This window comes from Zalophus californianus, chromosome 1 (assembly GCF_009762305.2).
Source record: "Zalophus californianus isolate mZalCal1 chromosome 1, mZalCal1.pri.v2, whole genome shotgun sequence".
NCBI lineage: Eukaryota > Metazoa > Chordata > Mammalia > Carnivora > Otariidae > Zalophus > Zalophus californianus.
In genome coordinates, this window is record NC_045595.1 from 214,542,993 (window position 1) to 214,569,019 (window position 26,027).

At 52.1% G+C, this 26,027-nt stretch overlaps 1 protein-coding gene across 11 annotated transcripts in view; it reads left to right on the plus strand.

Annotated features, from left to right (window-relative positions):
* Positions 1-26,027, plus strand: part of ADARB1 (adenosine deaminase RNA specific B1) — a 150,023-nt gene that overhangs the window by 21,087 nt on the left and 102,909 nt on the right. For 4 of the 11 annotated variants that reach the window (XM_027584486.2, XM_027584495.2, XM_027584496.2 and 1 more), the window contains one exon: positions 9,597-9,760. The exons of 2 other annotated variants lie outside the window; for them this stretch is intronic. The gene's annotated coding sequence lies outside the window, so the exon portion shown is untranslated. Of the gene's footprint in view, positions 1-466; positions 694-9,596; positions 9,761-19,430; positions 19,460-22,740; positions 22,850-24,431; positions 24,485-26,027 lie in introns of those variants that run through there. 5 more of the 11 variants (XM_027584489.2, XM_027584487.2, XM_027584492.2 and 2 more) reach the window with 5 other exon arrangements.

Here is a 26,027-nt window from a genome sequence, read left to right on the forward strand (position 1 = left end):
CCGCCCCATGCTGTTCTTGTCCACGTCACCCTGCTTGATGAGCACTTGAAGTCGCCCTGTTCGCTGCCTGGTATGCATGTGGTCTCTCCCTCTGCCCTGCAACATGAGCTCATGGTCACTGCTGTGGGTCCGGGTCTCTAGTAGGCCTGGTCGTAGTCCCTGTGCCCAGGCAGAGTCCTTGGCCTGCATTTGGGTCAGGTTGGTGTGGCAGCATGGAGCAGAGAACCTGGCTGGTGTGGCTTTCAGCTCCTGGGCCCCTCGTACCAAGAAGTGTGCAGTCTGGAACCGTGCTTTCTGGGCCTTTGTGTCTCTTCCGTCTGCTCTTTCATCCTCGTGCTTAGCGGTGACTTCTGACTGCAGCCTGATGTCCCAGCAGGAAGGAGGGGAAGCAGGAAGGGGCGGTGTCTCTATCGGGAAGGCATTTCAGGAAACCCCCAGTCTCCATCTCGTTGTCCGCAAGAGTGCTGCACGCCGCCTCTGGTCACTAGGGTCCGCGGCAGCGTCTGTGCATACCAAAATCGGGCTCTGTGAGGAGGAGTAAGAGGGACAGTGGGCAGTGCCCCACAGCCCTGTCTGTAGGAGTCCTAGTACCTGACCGTCAGAGGCTTCAGTGCTGCGGGGTTCTGCACTTAGTTCCATTTCTTACCTCTCTAGTTCTGGACCAGTTGGGAGAGTCCCCCACACCAGAGACGGGTGAGTGGGGAGTCGATGTTGGAGAATGGGGCTGTCTGTGGCCAGGTGGCCTTGTTAGTCTTTTACGCCAAACTGGATGGACTGACCTACCTGGTGATGAGAATGGCTGGGGATGGGTGCGGGGTGCCCCGGGTAAGGATGGGCCCCTTCTGCGCAGTGAGTGGCCTAAGTGCGTGGCTGCTGTGGGTGGGCCCAGCCTAGCTGTGCGGGCCTGCGCCAGTAACCATGCCCCCCTCCGCGAAGAGGGGCCACTGGGTTCTCTGCAAGAGCGTGGGCCCCCTAACCCCCACATGGTTTTTGCTGTGGTGTCTGTGGAAGGAGTCTGGAGGAAGGGCCATCTTGGGCCAGGCCACGACCCAGCCGTGCGCCCCGGGGATGGCGGCTGCAGCCCCTTCCTCACAGCCCCCAGGAGGCAGGGAAGGGGCAGGTGCTCCTGCTTCTGTCTTCACCCACTTCTTTGCAGTCTTCTGGCATAGTGTCTGAGGTCGACTCCTGTACAGAACCCCCCAAGGGCACATCCAGAACAGCTCATGGGAGCCAAGGGAGCCTGGGGAGCCTGTCCGGGGCTTGGGAGGGACCTTCCCCACATGTTAAGTGTGGCCCACACAGCTGCCTCTTCAAGTTCAGCTGCTCCCTGCCCGCGCCCTGTGTTTTTGGCAGGGATTGGACGTGGGCATGGATTTGCCTCCTCCGCAGTGGCTGCAGGTCAGGAAGAACAGGGGGTCGGCCCCTCCGGTTCCTTACAGACTCTTTTCCACTGGGAGGTGGTCCCAGTGCCGTCTCTTGGTTAATTGGGAACCAGAGTGAAGCTCTGCTGGAAGAGTTAAGGTGAGCTTGTGAGCTTTGCTGGGAGTCTGGTAGGCAGACGTGGGCAGACAGGGGCCGGTGGGCCAGTGGCTGGTCATTGAGTCTTACTCTGAGCCAGGGTGGCCCGGGGGCAGGGGCGTGAGGTCAGAGCTGTGGTCTGGAAGGCTCTCCATGGTGCTGGCAGAACAGGTGTGGGTGGGGTGGCGAGGCCCCGTCCTGGCCAGATGTGAAGGGTTGGGGCAGGCAGAGACCTGAGGCGCCTGCCGCAGCGCGGAACAGGGGCCCGCTTTGTGGGGAAGGAGGTGGTGGGGGGGCGCCGCGGCCGCTGGGGTCTGGGCGCCCTGACTTTGACAGGCAGGCAGTTGGGTGGAGCCGCCTGGCCCTGCTTTTCCATCTCCAGTTCCCTGCGGGCCCTGGGCCCCAGGCCTGCCAGGTAGGGCATCGCACCGCCCTCTCCAGCTGCTGCCCCACAGGTGTTCCCGAACATCTGGAACCAACCTCCTTATTTTCGTCCATTTCCCACCCTTTCCTCTTCACGGTGAACGTCGCCGGAAACCGGGCCGCTTCTCCTGGTGGTCGCCTGGAGTCCCCAGCACGCCTTGGGCCTGCTGTCCCCTTAAACCCTCCACCCGGGATGTGCGCTTCTCCCTGTCCCCCCGCCCCCCAGCCCAGTGGCCCACAGGCCACCACCGTCTCTCCTCTGCCCCCAACAGAAGCCTCCGGACTGGGCCCTCAATTTCCCCTCATGCTCCCAGCCCCCTTCCTGCAGCTGCCGGAGCTCTCTCCCTTCCCGGCTTCCCTGCCTGCGCGGACAGTCCCCTCGTGGCTGACCCTCGGGGCTGCAGTAAAACTAACTCACTCCTTACCCCCCAGCACCTGGCTCGGCCCCGCTGCCCCCGGCCTCCACCCTCCCCCGACCGCGCTGCTCTGGGTGCTCCGGCCCCCGGGCCCCTCCCCTCCCCCCACCGCACTCCCCCGGGTGCCCCCGGGCCCCTCCCCTCCCCCCACCGCACTCCCCCGGGTGCCCCCGGCCCCCTCCCCTCCCCCCACCGCACTCCCCTGGGTGCCCTGGGTGCCCCCGGCCCCCCCTCCTCCCACCGCACTCCCCCGGGTGCCCCCGGCCCCCTCCCCTCCCCCCACCGCACTCCCCCGGGTGCCCCCGGCCCCCCCCCCCCCGACCTGCCCCGTCTGTGGAGGCTCCCATCGTTTCCAGGTGAGATGCCGCGGAGGGAAGTCCTTATTTTTCTGGCCTTTGGAACCAGGCTGTTGGGTTTCGGCCGCGTCCCAATCCCACCTCTCACTGTGTGACCTTGACATGTTATTTGACCTTCTGGGCCTTGGTTTCCTCGTCTGCAAACCGGGGATACTAATACCTCCCTCGTGACTGTGAGGATGGAGTGATTGTGTGAACCGTTTTCAACAGTGTCTGTGGACACTAGCAGCAGCTGGGTGAGCACCGCCCCGGGTCCCTGGCCAAGCTCCCCAGCAAGGGCAGGTGTGCGGCAAGTCAGGAGCTGCGCACCTTCTCCTTGAGCCTCAGGGACACAGCCGGGTTATTCTTGGTGTTTTAGGCCCGACTGGGTATCTTCCCTGCGGGGCAAAAAGGACTGATCCCCAATATAGGGACATTTCCCCCCACAAAACATGAACCTGAGTTGTGTCACCAGCAGGCAGGTAGAGCTGGAAATGGAGATAAAATCTGATAGATGCCTGGGATTGGAATGAAACCTTGGCTCATCTGATAGGAATTTCAATGTCGGCTGTTAGGGGTTGTTAATTCAACATTACTGCGAGAGAGAAGGGGTAGGATTGGTGACCAAGAAAGTGTAATTTCCTATGGGAGCGCAATCCTTCCATTATTCTTTATGTCAAAGAAAGCTATAATTGGCCATCCTTTAATGCATAGAGTAAAACCTGTTAAATTAGGATTTTTCTTTAGATTGCTCCTTAAGCCTTAAAAAAAATAATTTGCCATTTGTGTTCAATGCAAGTCAGTACTGTATCACTTTATATAAATCGAAGCTTAATCACTAAACACAGTGTGCACTCCAGAACATGCAGTGTTTGTTCACACATGCTGTTCTTGCTCTGGGTGTTTCTGGAATGCTCTCTGAGGCTGGCATGTCTTTGGTTCTGAAGGCCCCGTAGCCTGCTCAATAATGGAGTGTCCGTGTGAGACCGTGAAGCAGAGGGTGTGTGTGTGTGTGTGTTGATGGTTGGATTAGATTAACTTCCAGAAACTACTTTAGGCTTTGTCCCAGGTACTGTCTAAAAATATTGATAGGAAAGATTTCAAATGTGGTTATAAAGATAAAAACATTAAAAAGTGTGACTATGACTCAGGTGAATGTAATGTAACTCCAAACCTTGTGTTCAAGATTTAAAAGATATGTATTAAAAGTCACCTTTAAACTGTAGAAATTACTCAACATATATAGAAATAAAGCAGCATTTGAAGATGTGAGGTTCTATACTGCTCTTAGGCATTAGGTTAACAGTGGTACTGTGGAGTTCTTGCCTGCGTGGGGTGTGGAGGGCAGCAGAGTACACACGCTGGATGTGGGGATGGTCTGCTGTCGTCATGCTGGCCCCCGTCACTTACTGTCCCCAAGTCAGATGCAGCCACCAGCTCCCAAGAGAGCTGCGGCTGGTGCCGGGCCTGGTCACAACCCATCACCCACAATTCGGAGAAACACTTGGCATACTACCCAATCGTGTTTTGACTATAAATTTAAGGAATCAAAGTAAAGGCAACATATCTTTTAATTCCCAAGGTAGAGCTGCAGGTACCCGAAGTTCCTGAACCCCATCTTGAACTCAGTAGGATGTCATCAGCTTCTTTAAGTCTGCTGTGGAATCGCAGGAGGTGTGACCTTTGTGTGTCCACACCCTGCAAAGCAGTCACGGTGGGATTCTCTCTTTTCTAGATCCATTTCTACGAGCCAAGTGAAGGAGTGGAGGCTGGTGAGCCCTGGCGCTCTGTGTCCACGCTGGGCAGTGCTGGCCACGCCGGACGGGCGCCCTACCCGAGCACCAGCCGCAGGTTGAGCGGGATGAGCGGGGCCAGCAGGGCGGGCAGGCTGGGCGCCGGGCGCGGGGCGCGGGCTGCAGCCTTGAGCTCAATGCCCGGCAGGGGCTGGCCTGCCGACGAGTTGCCGTCCCGGGTCGGGGCCGGGGCCGGGGCCGGGGCCGGGGCCGGGGCCGGGGCCGGGGCTGGGGCTGGGGTCGGGGTGGGCGCGGTGTCCGTGGGCTCCATGCGGGTGTGCGCAGACAGGAGCAGGGTCACCAGCAGCAGCAGGAGTAGCGTGGGCGCGGGCTGGGTCGCCATACTCGAGCGCTCGGGGCGCGTCTCCTTATCGGTGCTGGTTGCCGCCTGGCAGATCTACTCTGCGCGGTCCTCTCAGGGTCCTGTCCCGTGAGGTCTGGTCCGCTGCTGGCGGTTAACGGTCGGCTCCCGCGATCCCGCCCCGCGCGCCATCACGCCCGCGCGCCGCCGAACCTGCCCAGCGCGGACCGCCGCGCGGTGCCTGGTGCGCCCGTGCCCCCTCCGCGCGGTGCCCCGTACGCTCGGCCCCAGGCGGCGCCTAGCCCGGCCACAGAGCTGCTAAGCAGGGGCTCCGGGCACGCCGGTGGCATGTTACCACCATTCTGCAAACCCCTGGGTTTAGGGGTTTCCGGGGACTTCGGAAACCTTACCTCCTGCAGTATGCACATGGAGCTTTTGTGTTAAAAACCTTGAGATTATGGTATCTTTTTCTTAAATATGCCTGTGTTGTAGCTAAAACATTTTTTTTTTTTTTTTTTTTTTTTTTTTTTGTTAATGCTTCTCCAGAGTTTTACTCATGTACAACGTTTACTTCCTGGACTGCAGTTTGAAAGGATAACTTATTTCTCAAGTAAACCAGGGACCCTTTTGATTTTGGAAGTTATGAACTCAGCCATCTTCAGAGATGTAAAATTTTCTCCCCAAGCAGAACTCTTGTGAAAATTTCCAAATTCTATATACTTAATATATAGACATTTGAATTTTTAAATTTTATTTGTTTTATTTATCCTTTTTAATAACTTTCCACCCAATGTGGGGCTCGAGCTCATGACCCCAAGATCAAGAGTCACATGCTCGACCAACTGAGCCAGCAGGCGCCCCCAGACCTCTGAGTGTTTTGAATGCCCTTGTGAACCAGTCTTTGCTGATGGTTGTGCAGGAGGAACCACTGGAGACACTGTGGGGAGGGTCCTCGCAGCCCATGTAGGCTTTGCTCGACCTGGCTTATTTATTTCTAAGCACAGACTGAGCATGCTTTTTGCTTATTTCTATTCTAAAGAATTGTTAGTATATCTTCCTTACTTGGATTTGGCCTCTACATGCAATCAATGCAAGGGTTTAAAATAATTCTATGTATTTTTAAATTATAAAAGTATGCATATCTTTGGAAATAAGTATGTAAGCACTTTAACGTGAAAGGTTTAGGCTTCCTCCCCCATCCCCGTCACTACAGGTAGCCCCTTCCATAAGACCACTCGGTCAGTAGCCAGGGGCAGCCCATTTCCTTAGAACAAATTTGGTGCTGTATCAGCAGTAGGAAGATGGATATAGGGTGCTTAAAAGCTAGATTAAACTAGCTTCTTTCATAAGGATATTTTTCAAATGTGTAACTAACTATGCTTCATAAAAGAGCATATGAAAAATAAAAAGCGAGGGCTCCTTTCTAGGGCCGGGCAGGATGTGCCCAGGGTGGGCCTGGAGCACCAGGTCAAGCCAGAAAGGAAGGAGGTGCTCAAAAGCGGAGCACAGCCCCCACCCTGATGGGCATCAGAGGGACACAGAAGCCACCTGAAGGGGCTCCCGGTGGTCAGAGCTGGACCAGTCCCTGCAACAGAGTGAAGTCCTGTTGGATTATAGCCACAGTATAAAATAAATATCCACGAGTCCATTCGGACATCCATAATGAGTCACTCATGCGCTGACACGGAAACGGTACTTATCTCCTCCTCCGAAGGAGAATCCCAGTGTCTGCACAGCCGCTCCGTCCTCGGGGAGCACAGCGCACCTCCCCACTCCTTAGGTGTGGGCTGAGCGTGGCGACTCCCTTCCCCAGGGGACAGAGCAGGAAAGGGAAGGAGCCACGTGGGGTGGGGACACCGGGGAGACACAGCTCTGCCGGGTGACCACGGCCAACATGAGCAGTGACAAGTCATGTTGACGGCAGGCACCTGGGCCGGATGGGATGAGACGGACACCTCCCTGTGTGGTCTTCCCCCCGACAACCCCTGACCCCAGCCCACTCATGAGAAACCACATCATGCTAATCCCAACGAGGGGCGACACCCCAAACGCCTGACTGGCCCTCCTCCCAACGGTCAGGGTCATCCCCCAAACGCCTGACTGGTCCTCCTCCCAACGGTCAGGGTCATCCCCCAAACGCCTGACTGGTCCTCCTCAAAATGAGGGGCAACACCCCAAACGCCTGACTGGTCCTCCTCAAAATGAGGGGCAACACCCCAAACGCCTGACTGGTCCTCCTCAAAATGAGGGGCAACACCCCCAAACGCCTGACTGGCCCTCCTCCCAACGGTCAGGGTCATCAGAGAAACTGTCACGGCCAAGAGATGTAAAGGGACATGACCGGTGTCACGTGGTGTCCTGGACGGGATCCTGGGACAGAAGGGGGACGTTAGGGGAAACTGAGGAAATCTGAACGCTTAGTTAATAATAACGTGTTATTATTGGTTTGTTAATTGTAACAAATGGACCATACCGATGTGAGATGCTTATAAAGTGGAAACTCTGTGAGTATGTGGGAAACCTCTTTACTGTCATCTCACTTTTTCTTTAAATCTACAATGGTTTTAAAAAATAAAGTCTATTTTTAAAAAATAATGTTTTTTAAGAAGCTAATAATTCCTTAGAAGCTCCTTTTGTGTTCTCATCCTCTGCTCTAAGTATCATTGACTTTTGTGTTGTTTCCTTGGTTTTCTTTGTAGATTTATCACTTCCGTTATTCTCAACAGCATATCCTTTGGTTTTGCCAGCACGAACTCCACTCAGCAGGAAAGGGTCATATTGCCAGGGAGGCCCCTGGGTGCGGCTGGGGTCCTCGTGATGTGGATGTCCGGGGACTTCACTGGCAGAGGTCCCTCCTGGCCGGCGTCTTCACACGTTTTACATCTCTCAAGAGGGAGATCGTTTAACTCGAGTCACCAGGACTCTCGCCTCCTCGCCCCCCGCTTCTCTCTTGCACATCCCCTGTCCCAGGAGGCCTTGGATGGCCTTGGGCTTCTTTGTGAGCTGGCTGAGAGGAAGTCACATTGGGCTGCATTTAGTTTGGGTTTAGTGGGATACATATATGTGGGTGTGTATATATATAAGTCTTCTGGGAAGACTTAGGTGCTGCCTGGGTGCGGTAAGCTTGGATTCTGTAGTCGTCCCATGCGGGGGGCACGTAAAGGAGCAGGGCCAGAGGAGAGGGGGGCCATTGCCCACTGCACCTGTTTACCTTGGGACCTCTGGGGGAGAGTTAGACTCCAGAAAGAAGAGGGAAGATAGGGCAGGGGCCAGCCCCAACTGCTGCTGGGAGACAGGAGTGGGGGTGGGAGCATGGGCCAGGAATGGAGGTGTTCTCAGGGAGGGGGTTCTCAAAGAGCTTTGAGATGAAACTCCTGTCCAGCTGGCTAGCAGCCAGCTCCAGCAAAGTTGAGATGGTCTGTTTGGCGCAGGTGGACAGACACAGTGTTGCAGGGGACACTGAAAGGGTCTTGAAGCAGAGGAAGTATCAGGAGTGGCAAGTGGGGGTTTTGGGAGCAGGGCCCCTGCCTTGCAGTGGTGGGCAGCCCATGGGGTTGGAAATGCCACCTGCTGTCCTAGTGAGCTCGCAACAGCCAGCCTGGGGGTCCTGGCTCAGCATGCTGCTCCATACCCGTCCTGCAAGTCTTCTTGTTTTTTGGTTTTTTTTTTAATTTTATTATGTTATGTTAGTCACCATACATTACATCATTAGTTTTTGATGTGGTGATCCACGGTCCATTGTTTTCGTATAACGCCCAGTGCTCCATGCAGTACGTGCCCTCCTTAATACCCATCACCGGGCCAACCCATCCCCACCCCCCTCCCCTCTAGAACCCTCAGTTTGTCTCTCAGAGTCCATCGTCTCTCCTGGTTCGTCTCCCCCTCCAATTCCCCCCCCATTCTTCCCTTCCTTCTCCTTCCCAGGAGAAGGAGGGGAAGCTTGAAAGATTTCAAGCTTTCCTCCATGTTATTCCTTATGTTCCACAAATAAGTGAAACCATATGATAATTGACTTTCTCTGCTTGACTTATTTCACTTAGCATCATCTCCTCCAGTCCCATCCATGTGGGTGTAAAAGTTGGGTATTCATCCTTTCTGATGGCTGAGTAATCTTCCCTTGTATATATGGACCACATCTTCTTTATCCATTCGTCTGTTGAGGGGCATCTCGGCTCTTTCCACAGTTGGGCTATTGTGGACGTTGCTGCTGTGAACATTGGGGCGCATATGGCCCTTCTTTTCACTCCGAATATCACAGCGAATATCATCCTCAATGGGGAAAAGCTGAGAGCCTTTCCCTTAAGACCTGCAAGTCCTCTTGAGGTGACGGCTGGCCGCAAGGGGTCGTGGTGTTTATGGCATTAATGCAAAGTTGGCATTTTTCCTTGGGGGAAATATTCCTGGATGAAGTCCGCACCTTCTGAGTGCTGGGTTGGGTAACAAGGTTAGCGTGGAAACAAAGAGAGGTGATGCGGGGTGCTGGGTTCAGTTCTGAAGGGATTTTCTGTTATGTTTTAGGTGCATCTTTGATCCTTCGCTTTTTTGATATTTGACTTTGTCACTTGTGATTTTTTTAGAGGAGATCTGGTTTCATTTTGGGCTTTTAAGTATGATAAAAGAGATAGATGGCATGGTTTCTCCATTTTCTTGAGATGCCCCCTTGAAGCCACAGTGGTTCTCAGGTCACAATTAACTGAACATATTTTGAATGAGACAACCCCTAAGAGTTAGGCAAAAGAAAATGTGGAGTTGTTTTGAACATGCAGGTAAAAGCATGCTGACAGTGTGTTGTTCCTGTGCTTGCTCATAGACTTACTTCGCACGAGCGTGCACACGTGGGTCATAGGCGTGTTTCAAGAACTGGGCTTTGAGCAAGCGTATGGCGCCCTGGGAAGGTGTGGGACCTGAAATCCTGGCTCGCCTGTCCGCCAAGTGCCAAGAAACCCACCACGTCCAGGCTTTTGAACTCGTGAGGTGAGTTTTCTCTCTACAGTGTGCCCGTATCTAGGAATTCTGGCTGAGATCAGCCTCTTTGGTGTTTGGTTTGGTTTGCTTGTGATCCTGTGTCTTTGTTCTGTGAAACAACTGTGGACAAAGATCAACAATCTGGCATGGAAATTCTTTTGTGAGGAAAGAGCTACCTTGCTGTCATTTCATGTTGATGAAGTGTTATCTTAGATTCTCAAGTGTTATCAATAGGATTTCAAGCTTTCAGAGCTGTTTGCTTTTGTTTCTTTCTTTTCCACGGTGGTGCGGACTCCTTTGTCTTTAGGGCAGTTGTTTTCCTGTGATGGTGGCCTCTTAACTACATTCCTTGGTTTTTTTGGTAGGTCCCTTTCTTCATTTGCCTAGGATGCCTGCTGCTTTTAAAGCCTTTTTATGACATTTAACCAGGCTCTCTGTGTGCAGTGCGGGTTGTGGTCATGTTCATTGTTGCAGCCTAGACTAATAGAAATAGAGTCTGTCAGTAACTAATCATTCTAAATGTGTTCATTGTTGTTCCCAAACCGTCCTAACCATGTGGCCAGAGACAAGTGTGCATAGATGTGCGTACCATGATACCTGGATTGAGTTTCCCAGATGTGAGTCTCCATGGTAAAGCCAGGGAGAGCCGGGGGAAGCCACAGGCCTCGGGTGTGTTTGCTGTCCCCCTTTTCTCTTATTCTCCTAAAAGTGAGTTAGGAATTAGTCAAAACAACAAATTAATAAAAAATGAATTTTCCCAGCAACGTAAGAAAAGTTTAGCGTGCTCTACTTATACAAAGCCTGTTTAGTGCTGTCTGAAATCGGTTAGGCTCCTTCTGGCGGAAGGTACGCCAAGCCAGGGAGGAGCAGGATGGAAGGCATCCCTTGCGAGTGAGAGGACGTGGCTGAAGACGCAGTAGATACGACACACGACTGCTGGGGACTGAAGTAATGAAATAGGAGTTGGATGTGTATTTCCTATTTATTTCAAGTTTTAATAAAAAAGTAACATTTAGAAATCCAAAAATCTCTTTTTCAGGACCCACAAGTGTCATTCAGTTTGTTTTAGATGGAAGTTCTGTTTTTCTCAATGAAAAAGTCTTATCCAAGGTTTAAACATGAGCCAGAAGGGTGAAGAAGATGTATTTGAAGATGAAGCCGACAGAGTAAATTCTGGTGCTAATCTGTCCTCCTCACAGCAGGATGAGGTGCTGGGCGCATGGGCCCCAGGGGAGGGAGATGCCGAAGTTGCACAAAACACAGATGTGCAGCTTCATTAAAGATTTTAAGGGGGATCCTAATGTTCTTACCAGCCAGGTTGAGGACAGGACAAGAGAAAACACAGGCATAAAACTTGGAATAGAATAGGTAAAATGATCTGTTTGCAGGATCCTCAGGGAACCCCTTCTGTGGCGGTATGCTGGCCCATACAGTAGCCACCGTGTGGGAGGGCACAGCCTCAGAATCGGTGATTTAAAAAACCCAAATCATAAAAATTCGCCAAGGCAGCAGAAATAAACATGTAACATACAAACATCCTTAGTAACTTAGTATTCACAGAGGATACTATAGAGGAGGTGGCCCATTCAGAGTAGCTACAAAAAAGATCCCATAGTCAGGAATGAATGTGGTCAGAAAGGTTCAAAACCCAAGTGAAGACCGTTCTAAAAACTCTTGAGACAGACACAGAAGTAGCCTCGAGCAGATGGAAGGGCATGCCCTGTTCGTGGTTAGGGTGTCACAGCATCATTACGTTGGCAGTTCTCCGCGGGGCTGATGTGCAGAGTTCATGAGATTCCAGTAAAAATATGAATGCAACAAGAGTCATTAGTTTCCCTTGGGATGGACATATCGATTCTAAAACTGACACAGAAAAACAAGCACGTATGGAGACCTAGAAACTCAGAAGAGAAGGGGCTGGGAAAAGGCGCATAGCCTACCCGACATTAAAACGCACCAGAGAGCTTCTCCGTGTGAAATCGTGTGGTCATGACGTGACCAGTGCCGTGGGAGGCTCAGAAAGAAGCCCAAATCCGGACGGACGTGTCGTCTGTGATTAGGGTGGTATTTCAGATTGCCGGGTCATGAGGGACTTCTGAAGAAGTGATTTGGGGACAGTTGAGCACCATTGTGCGAAAGACAGTATTGGATTTCTGCCTTACACCATGTGCAAGAATAAGCTCCAAATGGATCAGAGAGCTAAATGTGGAAGGTGAAACTATTCAAGTGTGAGACAGAAACACAGCTGAATATAACCTAAGTGTTGGGCAAGGCTTGTCAAAGTAGAACTCAAAACTCAGGTTCAACAGAAGAAAAGATGGTCGAGATGGACTCCATTAAAAAAATACCGTCAACAGTCGAAACCTGCCTGAGTGAAACAAAACAACAAAATAATGTGAGTAAAGTCAGAAGACAGAAGGATCAACTTTCTCAAAGAGAAGAATCTTTGCAACATATATCATAAATATTTAAAAACCGTGGAGAAGAAAAAGACCAAAATCCTATAGGAAAGTAGGGGAAGGCAGGTGTATGTCACCCCGTGCACACTCACACACGCAGCGATGGTGCTTCAGCTTCACGGGGTGCTGGCTTCACTCGTCACCTCTCGCCTCGGCGGAAGTGAGCTGTCAGCAGTGTCTGTACGTTACTGGCATGGTGAGGTAGACCAAGCAGTTCTGCAGAGCGTGGAAGCTGCCCGTGGTTCGCTTCTGAGCTTGCTGTCAGCGGTATACTTTGAAATGGACTTGAGAACAACGCGGCAACTCTGCCTCTAGGTTGTGGCTACTAAGTGCATCTAGTCGGTGGGTTTTTGGGAACCTGCCGGATGCCCTTTTAGCTCCGTCTCTGGGCCCTGTGGTTACTCTGGGCTGTTGTCCTTTCCTCCAAGCCGCACGCCTCGTCCCCACACTTAGGGATTGTTCGGCGTGCGGGTGTCTGCTTGGCTGCCATTTTTCTTGTGGTGTGTCTGTGTTCAGACCCAGTTTGCCTGGAAGGGGTCTGAGACAGAGGGGAGCGCCCGGGGAGGGGGCGGCGCCTCGTCTGTGGGCTGTGTGGCTGTGGACCCCTGTGCCAGCACAGCTGGGTGACTCGGTGGAGCCCACCCTTCGGTCCTGGACGAGCTCTGGGCTCACAGCGCTGAGAATGTTGGCGTCGTGAGGCTCGAGTCTGTCTTGGGGATCTGAGCTGAAGAAGTCAGAGGGAGAAGAGGAAAGACATGCAGAGGAGGACTTGGAGACCAGCAGAGCTCCCCAGAGGGCAGAACCTCTGCTTTGGGCTGTGCTGGCACCTTCCGTTCCGGAACCACAGGCCCGGCCCTCCCACCACCGTGTCACAACAAACACCCTCTGTTGACAGGAGACTGCATTCTCCGCCCCTGGGTTTTTGTTAAAGGCCGAACTGTTGTTTTTATTGAAGACCTAATTGTGTAGTTCCCAGTGTGGGTCTAAGGCCACACGGTCTTTCCTCTGCTTGGTGCCTTCAAGGGTGATGACGCAGACCGAGCGCCAGTTGTGCTTCCGGTCCTCGTGTACCCAGCGGGGCGGGAGCGGTGGGTCCCAGGCCAAGGCCCCTCCGGGCCGGGAAGTGCTCACTCACTCCGTGGTGGGTGGGCAGGAGGGCCCGTGTCAGCCCTGCTGGCTGCTGGGGGCTCCTGAGGCGCTGGTTCTCACTTGGGTTGGGGAATAGCTTTGCCTCAGGCAGGTCTCAGCCATGGGATAGCAGCCACCCTGCGTAATGAGACTGCACCAGGTGCAGGAGCGGTCAGGGAGAGGGCGACGGGGCCGCCATGTGGTATGGAGCCTGATGCTTCTCTGGCCCCTTCCACAGAGCCCGCTCTGGGTTTGCTCACTCTGACTACCAGGATCCCCTGCTGTCCCCTTCCCTGATTGCCACGAGCCCCCTCCTCTGCTGACCACGTCCCGTTTTGGAGGATGTATTTGTGCATAGGAGAAAGGCATTTTCTTTCTGTATTACATCTGAACTAATTTAGGTGCATTAGGGGGCTGGCTGGAGAGAACGTGCCTCTCCATCCTCCACTGTGGCTCTTACGTACAACAAAGCCTTTCAGAGAAGAGTCTGTACCTGAGTTCTCGCTCTGCCTGTTTCATACCCAGCCTGTTGCCACGGGCGGCCCCCCCATGATGGCTGTGGTACCCTGAGCTGTGCGCTGGCTGGATCGCCTTGGTCTGGTCATGTAGACCTACAGGGCCGGGCTGCCCAGCACCTGCAGCCCCATCCCTTCGAGGCTGTGCTGGCACGAGCCGCCTCAGATGCCCTCTGTCAAAGCTGGTCAGCAGGTTGTGCTCCCACTGACTGCCATCTTCCTGCTCTTTGTGTAAGGGCTTCAGGCTTCGTTTAGTTTGGGGGACCGACTAGACATCAAGTGGCCCTGTAGAGGGGATACTTGGAGACCCTTACTTGTGCCCTTGAGACCCCACCCACTTCCCCGAGCTGCTTTAAGAATTAAATTCACATTTAGAGTGATGTCTGGAAAACAGTATGGAGGTTCCTCAAAAAGTTGAAAATAGAGCTGCCCTACAATCCAGCAACTGCACTACTAGGTATTTACCCCGAAGATACAATCATAGTGATCCGAAGGGGTACGTGCACCCCGATGTTTATAGCAGCAATGTCCACAATAGCCAAAGTGTGGAAAGAGCCCAGCTGTCCATTGACAGATGAATGGATAAAGAAGATGTGGTCCATATATACAATGGAATATTATGCAGCCATCAGAAAGGATGAAGTCTTGCCATTTGCACTGACATGGATGGAACTAGAGGGTGTTATGCTGAGTGAAACAAGTCAGTCAGAGAAAGACAATTATTGTATATGATCCGACTGACATGTGGAATTTAAGAAACAAAACAGAGGATCATAGAGGAAGGGAAAAAAACTGGGAAGAAATCAGAGAGGGAGGCAAACCCTAAGAGACTCTTACCTCTAGGAAACAAACAGGGTTGCTGGAGGGGAGGGGCTGGGGGCTGGGGTAGCCGGGTCATGGGCATGAAGGAGGGCACGTGATGGAGTGAGCACTGGGAGTTACAGACAACTGAACTCTACATCTGAAACTAATGATGTACTAATTGAATTAAACTAAAATAAAGCGGTGCCACTAGCCACATGCGGCTTTTTACATTTAAATTAGATAGAAACGCAGGTTCACTCGCTCAGCGGCACTGGTCCAAGCAGGGGCAGCTCGGGTAGCAGCTGACTGAGCACAGGTCCCAGGGAGTGGTGCGTGTGGCCCACCTTCTCTCCCCGTGCGCCTTCCCTGGGCGTGTTCTTCTGGGACAAATGGTGTGCTTGCCACAGGACATTCAGACGAAAGAGACAAGAAAAAGTGATGAAAGCAGTCGTCTCCCCACTCGGATAACCTCCGTAAGCACGCTGGGTGGTGCCTTCCCGTGTGTACGTACGTGCGCTCCTGCGCAAAGGCGCGGGTCGCCCCGGGCGCTTGCTGCCTGTTCTCTGCGGCCCCGGGGAGTGAGCGCTGCTGGCCCGCTCGCGGAACAGCTGAGGAACCGAGGCCACAGACGAAGCTGCTGCCCAAGAGGCGCGGCTGTCCTGGCGGCGCGCGTGCCCGGTCAGTCCCTGGAGCTCTGGAGTTCACGTGTGAGCCACTAGGCTGCCCAGCTGCCTCCCGCGAGCGTGGGCAGGGCCATGTGCACGCGTGTGGGCATGTCCCTGCCTGGGGAGCCGCTTCAGGGGCTTCCCTCTGGACTCGGTGTTCTCACGGTGCGGGCATCGCGCCGTCCACGGCACCCCTCCCTCCGCTCCGGGCGCGTCCCTGACAGTCCGTGAAGGGTGAGCGCCTGACCACAGTGTTTTCAACCCCGTCGTGCACCTTTTGGGTGTTTCCAGGTTTGCTAACGTTTTCGCTGCACGTGATAGAAAAGCCAACACAAACTAGTTTTAAGTAAAAGTACTGTGTTTACTCCTGAAACTTACCTTTGGATTTCCACAGTAGATCATTGCGGGAATGAGATTGTCAATACGTGGTTCTCAGCTCTCCTGTGAGGAGTTTTTCTCTCTTTTTTGTTATGTCTTTATTAGGGTATTTGGGGAAAGCAGAGTGTAGCTGGGGAGGCCTGCCACCTAGTCCTGTCTCAGCTGAAAATCAGATGTGAGCATATATACTTTTACCCCACAGCCCTTCCTCCAAGAAGCTCAGACTTCCTTTATTTTTAACTTTAGCTTTCTGCTCTGTTAGCAGGGAGAAGAGGAGCTCAAATTAGTTTGCTTTGTATTTATTTTTTACTTGACCTTTTCACTTCTAAATTTTGAGAAGAAAATGTGAGATTCTTTTCCCTGCATAATTTTCTTCTGAAGGTGGTGAAGTTAACCCCAGGGTAGCATGTCCGGCATTTTCCATTCATGAAACAAACTTTCAAATGTTAATCTGTTTATGAAATAATTATTAATTTCTTTTTCAACTAATTTGGAAAATGGTACAGGTGTATCCCAAGTAACGGTTGTGTTTCCAGCCAGTCTGGCAGGTTTTCAAGACCGAGGGGGCTGGGGTGGGGTGTGTGTGGGGGTCGTTTTGTCCGAGAACCAGGTGAGGCAGGAGTGCAGAGAATTTGTTCACTATTTGGTTTTTATTCATCTTTTTCCTTCAAGAATTGAACTAAATACTTGTCACTGATGGGAACCTATTTGAATTCCTAGGAGATTAAACTCTTCACCTGTAGCAGCTTCAGGACTAATCCTAGTATGCCTAAGCCCACGAGCATCCCTTTAGAAGTTCCGGGAGTCAGGGGGTTGCCAGCACTGATTGTGCCTTTAGTATTTCTAGCTCCACTTGTTGTCAGGATTCATTTTATTTTGAATAAGTAAAGCATACAATTTAATAACAGAAGGCCCCGCCCAGGAAACTTGCAAGGGGGAGAGAGGTGGGCCCTGCACACCACTCCTCGGGACCTGTGCTTATTTACTCTGAATAAGCCATTGTTTTTAAAAGGTAATAAAGAAACATATTAAATCTCATATAAAGTGTTTCAAAACAGATTCCTCTCAGGCTTCATAAATGCGAGCTGTGCATCTGCCTGTATTCTCCAGTGGATGCTGGTGTGTGCACTGCTGAGATCTCTGTTTCTGCATCTGGCACCTGGGACACCCACTGCTTCCCATGCTTCCTGCCCAGCGGCGGTGGCTCAGACAGCACTCGGTGGTGTAACTACCACCAGGGAGCATCGCACGGAGCTCAGATGTGCCCTCACCCTCAGTGAGTTGTCCCAGAGCATGCTTCTGTGGAACTTCCCGCCCAGGACAAACCGCGGGGTGCAGCCAGCGCCCAGACCCTCCCGCCGGCCTGGCGTCTGGGTGACAGGTGCGTCACCCGAGCACCTGACCTGCAGCTCTGGGTGGTAGGCCTGCCGGCCTGCTTGTTGGTTTTAACTTTTTTGTATAAATACAAGGAAAGCATCTTTGTGTGTCTTCTCTTTTGTTCAGGATTGTATCTGAGAGGCTCGGTCTGGTGTGGGGGTTTTTAGTGTTGTGTAGAATAGTCCCTGTTTGCCCGCATCGTCCGTTCAACTCATCCTTCTGATGGCGGCTGTTTATCATCCGGGGCGTATGAGTAAAACCACGGTGACCATTCTGGTACACGTTTTGATAGAGAAGCACCAGTCTTCCTGGGCTTGGGCCCTAGGTGGACATACTTGAACATCCGTGGGTGTTCCGCTCTCTCCACACCCCCCCCTCGGGGCATGGGCAGTCGTCATCATTTCTGCCTTTTTAATCTTTACTGTTCTCAAAGGTGCTCTGTGGTATTTCCCCGCGGTTTCAATTTTCATCCCCCGATGGCTGATGACATCGAGGACTTCTTTCCTGTGTTTAGTGTAATCATTTGGACTTTCTTTCCTCCCTCTCTCCCTCCCTTCCTCCTCCTCCTTCTTCTTCTTCTTTTTTTCTTAAGATTTTATTTATTTGAGAGAGACAGAATGAGCAGGAGGGGCAGAGGGAGAATCTCAAGCAGACTCTTCACTGAGCACTCAGCCTGACACGGGTTCGATCCCACGACCCTGAGATCATGACCTGAGCCCAAACCAAGAATCGGGTGTCTAACTGACATGAGCCATCCGGGTGCCCCTGGACTTTCTTTTGATTGCCAGTTAAAGTGCGCAGCTCACACTTCTGTCCCCAGGGAAGAAAATGGGGGTGGGGGTCAGGGCTCTCTGCCACAGCTCTTGTCACACCTACATCTTTTCTTAAAAACAAGCAAACCTTTGTTTCCCTTGTCACTTAAAGAAATTGGCTCATCATTTCTTTTTTTTTTTTTTTTTAAAGATTTTATTTATTTGACAGAGAGAGACACAGCGAGAGAGGGAACACAAGCAGGGGGAGTGGGAGAGGGAGAAGCAGGCTTCCTGCGGAGCAGGGAGCCCAATGCGGGGCTCCATCCCAGGACCCTGGGATCATGACCTGAGCCGAAGGCAGACGCTTAGCGACTGAGCCACCCAGGCACCCCTGGCTCATCCTTTCTGAGTTCTGTCTCAGGTGTCTTTTCTGGAGTTGCCAGTTTTAGTTTTAAGAAAGGCATGAATACTTGATAGCCTTACTATATGTGCGTGGCCAGTTCCCTGGAGATACACGGAAGCTTCTGGCAGAGCCTTGCCTCCTCTGTGCTTCTGGGGCTCCGTCTAGTGCTCTCTTCTTACTCTCTGGGCCGTCTGGGCGCAGGCCAGGACCAGCTCGCAAGCCCTGATCTCAAGTTTATCTCCAAGCACAGCTGCTCCGGGAGATACTCCTTCTGTTGTAAGTGCAGCTGGGTGGAAATAAGAGGTGAGGGGACCTGGGTCCCCGAATATCTCTTGGTTGGTCCTCCTGGGGTGAGGTGGGGAGTTGGGTCGCCAGCAGTGCTCTGTAGACCCTCACTTTCCCCTCTGGTCTGGGGACACAGGCTTGTGTTAAAGTAGGTGGCCAGGCAGTTTACTGCTCAGATGGGGACACTTTTGAGAGCCAAGGGCCTGCGGTTAGGAATTCCCGCAGATGGCATGGTGAACTGGATGTCCTGTGCCCACGGGGTGATGATCCCAGAATTGCCATCCCAAAGGCCCAGAGGATCACCAGGAGGTTGAAAGATGAACCGTGAGTTGTAAGGGGTTCTGTGTGTCCCTGTGCCACAGCCTGGAGGGTACGCTCGGGGGTCCTGTGTGTCCCCGTGCCACAGTGTGTCCCCGTGTGTCCCCGTGCCACAGCCCAGGGGGGACGCTCAGGGGTCCTGTGTGTTCCCCGTGCCACAGTCCAGGGGGGAGGCCCGGGGATGCCGTGTATCTTCTGAACCACAGCCAGATGGTGCCTACAGGGGTCATGGGAAGATCTGGAGTTGGAGACAGAATGTCTAAGTATTTCTCGCATCATCTTTTAATGTTTGGTTTTATTTGTTCATGAAAAAGGGAATCTACTTGCCTTGCTTTAATCCCTTCCCTAGGGCTAGTTGGGGAAATGAAGATGTGATAATAAAACTTAAAAATATTTTGTAAAATGTTAATTATTCATTTTGTCTTCAACTCCTATTTTTTTTTAAAGATTTCATTTATTTATTTGACAGAGAGAGACACAGCGAGAGAGGGAACGCAAGCAGGGGAATGGGAGAGGGAGAGGCAGGCTTCCCGAGGAGCAGAGAGCCCGACGTGGGACTCGATCCCAGGACCCCGGGATCATGACTTGAGCCGAACGCAGACACTTAATGACTGAGCCACCCAGGTGCCCCCACTCCTGTCTATTTTTTTTTTCACTCCTGTCTATTTTTGAGAGCTTGTTTGGAGGTTCTAGCAGGGGAGCGCAGCTACTCGTATACCCTTGACCGAAGAACGGTCCTCTCCTCTATTGGGGAAGGTCGTCCTCTTCGACCAAGCGTGCAGCTTCGGGAGGGACGCACATGGAGCGGTGAGGGAGGAAGGGGACACCCGCCTAGCCAGTCAGATCAGCCGAATCAACCCTGGCGATCAATGGGGCGACAGATGTCACAGCCAGATTGCCCTCACATCCACTCCTGTCTATTTTTAACCGGTCTTGAAAGGAAGTGCCCCTAGAACTTGCTCTCTTACAACCGGTGTCCTTAATTCTGCCAAGGGAGGTACCTGGGACAGCGGAATGCACCCCTGGGTGCTGGGGGGAGGGGTGGCCCGCAGGGTCGCCTCCGTGGCTCCTGCCCGCCTGGCACGTGCCTGACTTATTGAGAGGTCTTCACCATTCGTCACTGTGTGAACGAGCTCCTCGCGCCGCCACGGTTGCAGACCCGTCAGCTCTTCCTTGCTAAGTGCAAAGGTCAGTTTAGCTTAGCCCCTTTGTAAATTTTTCAGAGATTTCACATTGGAAGTCCACAATTGGCTTTTACTTTTATAAGCAATCCACTGTTATGATTGGTCGTGTATACATGTCAGAGATGAGAAGGTGAATGTTTAGTTAGTTAAAAGTACTTTTAAACAGCTGCTAAAGGACTAGAACTCTTTTCTAAATTGAGGAAAACCATGTGATCTAACACGGTTGTGGCATGAAGTTTCTATTTAATGAACGTTAGGATTAGTAGACCTACCCCGCGTACCAGTCAGGTTACTACCTGCAGAACAAGCACTTGCTCGCCCGTGGCTCGGGCCTGAGGGTGCAGGGAGGCCGTCCTGTTCCTCCTTACAAGGCTTGTAGCTGTTAGGCCAGAGCACACAGACCAGTGTGGGCAGTAGCGGAAGGAAGTGGAGTTTGTCAGGGATGTCAGGAGGACGCAGGGCCCTTGCTGCGCCTGTGGCGGGCCTGGCAGATCCGCCATGACAGCCTTTTCCACGGAGCCTGTGCAGCCCCAGGGTGCGTGTCAGGGTGGCGCTGGGATCGGTCACAGAGGCGCGAGGGCGTGTGCCCTTCCGTGGGCAGAGGGGCAGTCTGGCCAGTGGGGGGAGTCCCGTGTGTCCCCGTGCCACAGTCACTGGGAGAGCTCCTCACTCACTGGGAGAGCTTTGCGTTTGCAGGGTCTTCACGGAGGAGGTGGGGCTGCCCTGAAACAGACATGAAAACTGTTGACCGTCCCTTAATTTTTGTTGATTGGGAGCGTGTCTGGGCAGCTCAGACTGATCATTTTATTCAGTCCTTGGCTGTGCCGCGTGCGGTAGGCACTGCCGCTAACCCTGGTTTCCGGGAGGGAAAGTGCGAGGCGCCCGGGGCTGGGGAGCTGGGTTCTCGAACAGACAGGCTCTCCACTCTGCTCCTCACTCTGGGCACGCGGGTCCTACTGTTGTGTACCGAGGCCGGGGCTTGCCGGGGAATGGGGCCTGGAGCTCTCCCTCGGGACAGCAGCTGTGAAGCAGGGTGGTCTTTGCGAGACACTTCTTTCTGCTGCACAGCCTCGAACCCGCTTGTGGACACGCTTGGTGAAGGCCCAGGGGGAGTCCAAGTGGCCAGTCGTCTGGGGATAGACGGTATTGTGAACTTAGTTCTGTTCCCTCCTCCCAGAAATGCAAAAATACATGTTTTTGGATGTTTGATCGCACCTGTTCGTGGTCAGGAGGAGGTGACCCACTTTAGTCTTGCTGTCTGGCTGTTGGTCACAGAGTGGTTCTTGGGGGCCCGTGGTCACATAGGAAGCTTTGCGGCACGCTGGTGTCCTCGTTGGGCACAGGGGCGCCAGGGTAGTGGACAGCTTCTGTGATGGCTCTGGGTGACCCACCTCCTCCAGGCAGAGCGAGCCCTGGGGCCCATGCAGAGTTCACAGGGGTTGGACATCCCCCCATGCTGTTCACCTCTGTGTCATGGTGTTACGGTTGTGACTTCCTGTGGGCACACGTCTTTGACGTCAAGCTGAGTCTACCCCTCTTTCTGTATCCTTGGGTTTTGAACTTTACGTGTTCACTATGTAAGTTTAAGAGTGGAGATTCTGTTTTTATTTCTATCAGTTAAACCCTCCTGTTCTTGTAGGAGTCACAGGCTCTTTCTCCTCCTGTCTGTAACATGTCTGAGGGGTGGCTCTTGGCTCTCAAACCCTGCTGTGCAGTCTGCAGTGTGTCACGTAGCCCATGGCGTTGTGGCAGCGAGCCCGAGAGCCCTGGCCTTGCTCAGGGGGTCCAGCGTCTCACCCAAGATCTGGGCCAAGGATGACCACCAAATTAAGTGTCAGGGACAAGGACTTGTGCTGTAGGGCGCTTTATTACACTCTTTTCTGCAGAATCAAAAACTGAAGAGCTACATATTTGCTAACTAACTGATGGCCTGGATTGCCTCTGTGTCAGGAACTGTGTGCTGCGTTTTTACCGTGGAGACAGAGACCTTTGCCTGAGGGTGGGCCCTGGGGGAGGGACAGTGCTTTCTGGGACATGGAGTCAGATGGCCCTGGCTGGCCGTGTGTCCCCACGTCCCCGTGTCCTCGGGGAGAACTTCCCTGGGGCTACCTAGTTCCATCTAATAAACAGGACCAGACTGGGAAGCAGCCCTGGACGAGGGGAGGACGAGCTCCAGGCCAGACCTGAGCCTGCGCTCTCTGGTGGTGTCTTTGAAGAACACTTCTTGCGTTTCTGAGTTTCTTTTAAGAGATTCTACATTTTATTTGAAAACAAAACATGCTCATTGTGAACCGTGCGTACTTTGCAGAGATGCAAAACTGGAAGAAGGAGGCTCTGTGAGCCCCACTGCCCCACAGCAGACACTGGTAACGTTTCATATGTGAGTCTGTTTGCATCTGTTTTCCCGGGCAAATACGTAATTTATCCCCAGAGCACAGCTGATAGATGGCGTCCCTCTGTGTGTTTCTGCAGGCCTCTTCAGGTCACTGGAATGGGACATGGCACAGATGGACATAGACTAACAGCTGGCACATGGACAAATGGTTTATATTTTCCCTTTCGCTGCATAAACAGAGATTGTCCGGCACATGTTCTGTCTGGGCTGTGAGGACACCGTGCGAACTCGCAGTGCTGCTGTGTTTCTTGGCTTTCTTCCTCTAGGGACAGAGGTAGAGGATGCAGCTCTGTCGGAGCGCCGTCCGTCCCACGTTCTTCTCTGCAGCAGCCTGTGCCTGCCCCTCCCAGCTCCCACGGGGGTGGCCTTCCAGCACGCTGGCTCGTCCTCGCCACCCTGTGTTCAGCGCTAGGCCAGCTGTTTGGGCACGTGAAGGTGCTGTGCATAGGGTACATGGGAAAAACCCGGCAGGGCGCATGCCCATGGTGCGTGTTAATGCTGGCTTCTGCCGTGTGTATGGGATTCCAGCCGTGTGTATGGGATTTGTGGTGCATATGGGAGTCCTGTTGTGTGTGTATATAGAACTTCTCTATTACATATGTGGGATTCCTGTTATATACATAGGACTTCTGATATATATGGGATTTCTGTTATACATGGGTTTACCTCACTCTGTAATGCACCTTTTTCATTACACCATGGACATGTTAGCACAATGGTACCTCCCTCTTCATAGGACTGATGCATTTTATCTATTTTCTTGCAGAGTAAAAAATAGTTTTTAAAAAAATTCCTATTTTAGGGGCGCCAGGGTGGCTTAGTCGGTTGAGTGTTCGACTCCTAATTTCAGCTCAGGTTGTGATCTGAGGGTTGTGGGACTGAGTCCCCTGTCGGGCTCTGTGCTGGGCATAGAGCCTGCTTGAGATGCTTGCTCTCCTTCTCTGCTCCTCTCTCTCAAAAAAAAAATTCTGATTTTATATAACTAATATAATGCTCATAACTGCTTCACTTAATACAGTGAGTACATACTATTCTGTTCTATAGATGCACTGCAGTGTTTTCATAAGTCCCTGATTGATGAGGGTGCCCTTTTAATTGAACTGTTTTTTTAAAAGATTTTATTTATTTGACAGACAGAGACACAGCGAGAGAGGGAACACAAACAGGGGGAGTGGGAGAGGGAGAGGCAGGCTTCCCGCGGAGCAGGGAGCCCGATGTGGGGCTCGATCCCAGGACCCTGGGACCATGACCTGAGCCGAAGGCAGACGCTCAACGACTGAGCCACCCAGGTGCCCCTTCAATTGAACTGTTTTTAAAAAAAATCTTGAAATAATACCAGCATATGGTGTTAGAACATATTCCCACCCGTTAATGCATGCCAGTTCAGTTAAAGATTGCTCCTTTCCGTCCCCTCTTCCCAGGGGTGAACAGTTTATGGTCTGCGGCTCTCCACTCTTCTGGCCCCACTTGTGTTTGTTAGCTCTCGCAGGGCACCCTGCACAGGCCTCCCTAGGTCTTGGTGTTCGTGAATTACAGTTTTGGATTTGTAGTCTTTCTCATCTATGGTTAGGCTTTCTGTGTTTCTTCTGTGGCTTTAGTCTAAACATGGTAACACAAGGAAGACAACGTTTGTAGGGTTGTAACGGTACGTATTTTACGCAGAGCCAAGCGCTCTGACTGGAGAAGCAGAAAACGTAATCTGTACCCCAGGACTCCTGCCCAGGAAAAGAGCGTGTTTGACTGGAACCTCTGGTTTCTTTTCACATTTCTGAGCTGCATCAGGTGCCGTGGCCTCGCGTGTCCCATCCCGTTTGTTTCTTGGATTCTGCTTTGGTTTTGCTGGAGTGTGTCCTTAATCCGTTTCTTTATGGAGTGCGTGGCTGAGAGACTTGTTGGGTTCTTGCATGCAGTTACTGTGTTCCCAGGCTTGATGGGTCCTTTGGCAGGTCCAGAATTCCAGGTTCTTATAATAATCTTCCCTTTAAACTCAGAGAGCATTTCCTGTTATTTTCCGCAGTCTGGTGTTGCTGAAGAGAAGTCGGGTGTCAGCTTGATTCTCGTTCTTCACAGGTCAGTGTCTTCTACTCTCCCCTGTACCTCTAGTGCTGATGATTTGGTGTAGAATCGCCCTGTGCTCTGATCTGCTTCTCTTCCAAGACCAAGTGGCCACGTTTGGATTCCCCCCTTTTGGAAAGCCCCAGACCGTCTTTGGAGGGGAATTCTCAGGCTCAGCCTAGAAGTGCGAGGACTGCCCCGTGGCTCCTCCCTCTTGGGAGACTCCTCCCCAGTTGTCTTGCACTGTACTTCCGGCTACTCCTTCGGGTCAGTCTGATTTCACATGCTTGATGCCTTAACCCCTTCCTTGAGTTCCCTTGTCTGCTGCTGAGTCCGCTTCGTAATGTTCAGTCCTATTATGGTTCATTGCCAAGAAGTACCTTTTCTGCCATTTTGATGCGGTTTGGGAAGAGAGGAAAGAAGATACGTATTTTCTCACCATTTTCAATAAAAAGCCTTTTAATCTTTTTTTTTTTTTTTAAGAGAGGGAGTGGGGGGGGGGAAGAGCAGAGGGAGAGAATCCCAAGCAGACTCCATACTCAGCACGAGGGGCTCCATCTCATGACCCCAAGACCATGACCTGAACTGAAATCAAGAGTCGGATGCTTAACTGGCTGAGCCACGCAGGCGCCCCAAAAAACCTTTTTAGGTCACTCTTAATGGCAAGATTCCATACCTTGAATATCTTTAACAGTGGTGGTTCTTTCTAGTGGAAAAATTGCTCAACATTGTCAAAGAATTGGGGAGAGATTGAATGAGTCAGCTCCAGTAAATTTGTCAGCAGCGTGTATAAATTCGTTATGAGATACGTTATACTTTTTACCTATCGTTTTATGTCACGTAAGACAGCAGTCCTTGCACTTCAGCATGGCTGGGTAACCGGGTCACACTTACCTTGTGTGTGTGGCAAGTCAGAGTTCACACTCTGAGTCAGAAGGTTGCCAGTAAATGAACTATCACTGCCTTATCGGAATTGGAGCGGGGGTAACGAGGTTGGAGATGATTCATGATATTGGTAAGTTTAGTTATTGAAAAATTGTGATTAAAAAACCTGATGAAATTTTCTTCACTCTGTGCACAAATAGCCCGTGTTAAACCGATGTGAAACGATAAAACAAAATTAACATTATAGTGATAGAAACAAGAATGGTTGTAGTTGCAGGGCTTGATAGATTAGGGCTGTCATGGATGGCGACTGCCCTCTGGACTGTGGGCCAGTGGCCCTCTGCACAGGAGCCACACGCCTCGGAACTGAATTAGAGCCCTGTGAGCGCTAGTAACGCATCTGGTTTAGGTTATGAATTCCACGGTTAGTGCCCCTAACACTTCACTTTTTAGGTTACCACTGACGAGCCATAGTTGTATTGAAAAAAAAAGGGACGTGAAGTGTTGTTGGTTAAGTGCCCAAGAGAGGACGGGGTTTGGGTCAGTTCAGGGTCCTCCAGGAAGGGTGACTTTGTCTGCCAGAGGTCCTTCTGAGCACCCAATTAAAGCTGCGGATGTCGTCGTTAGAGAGATGTGCGTGGGCTTAGAAACGCACCATTTTGTACACAGTTTT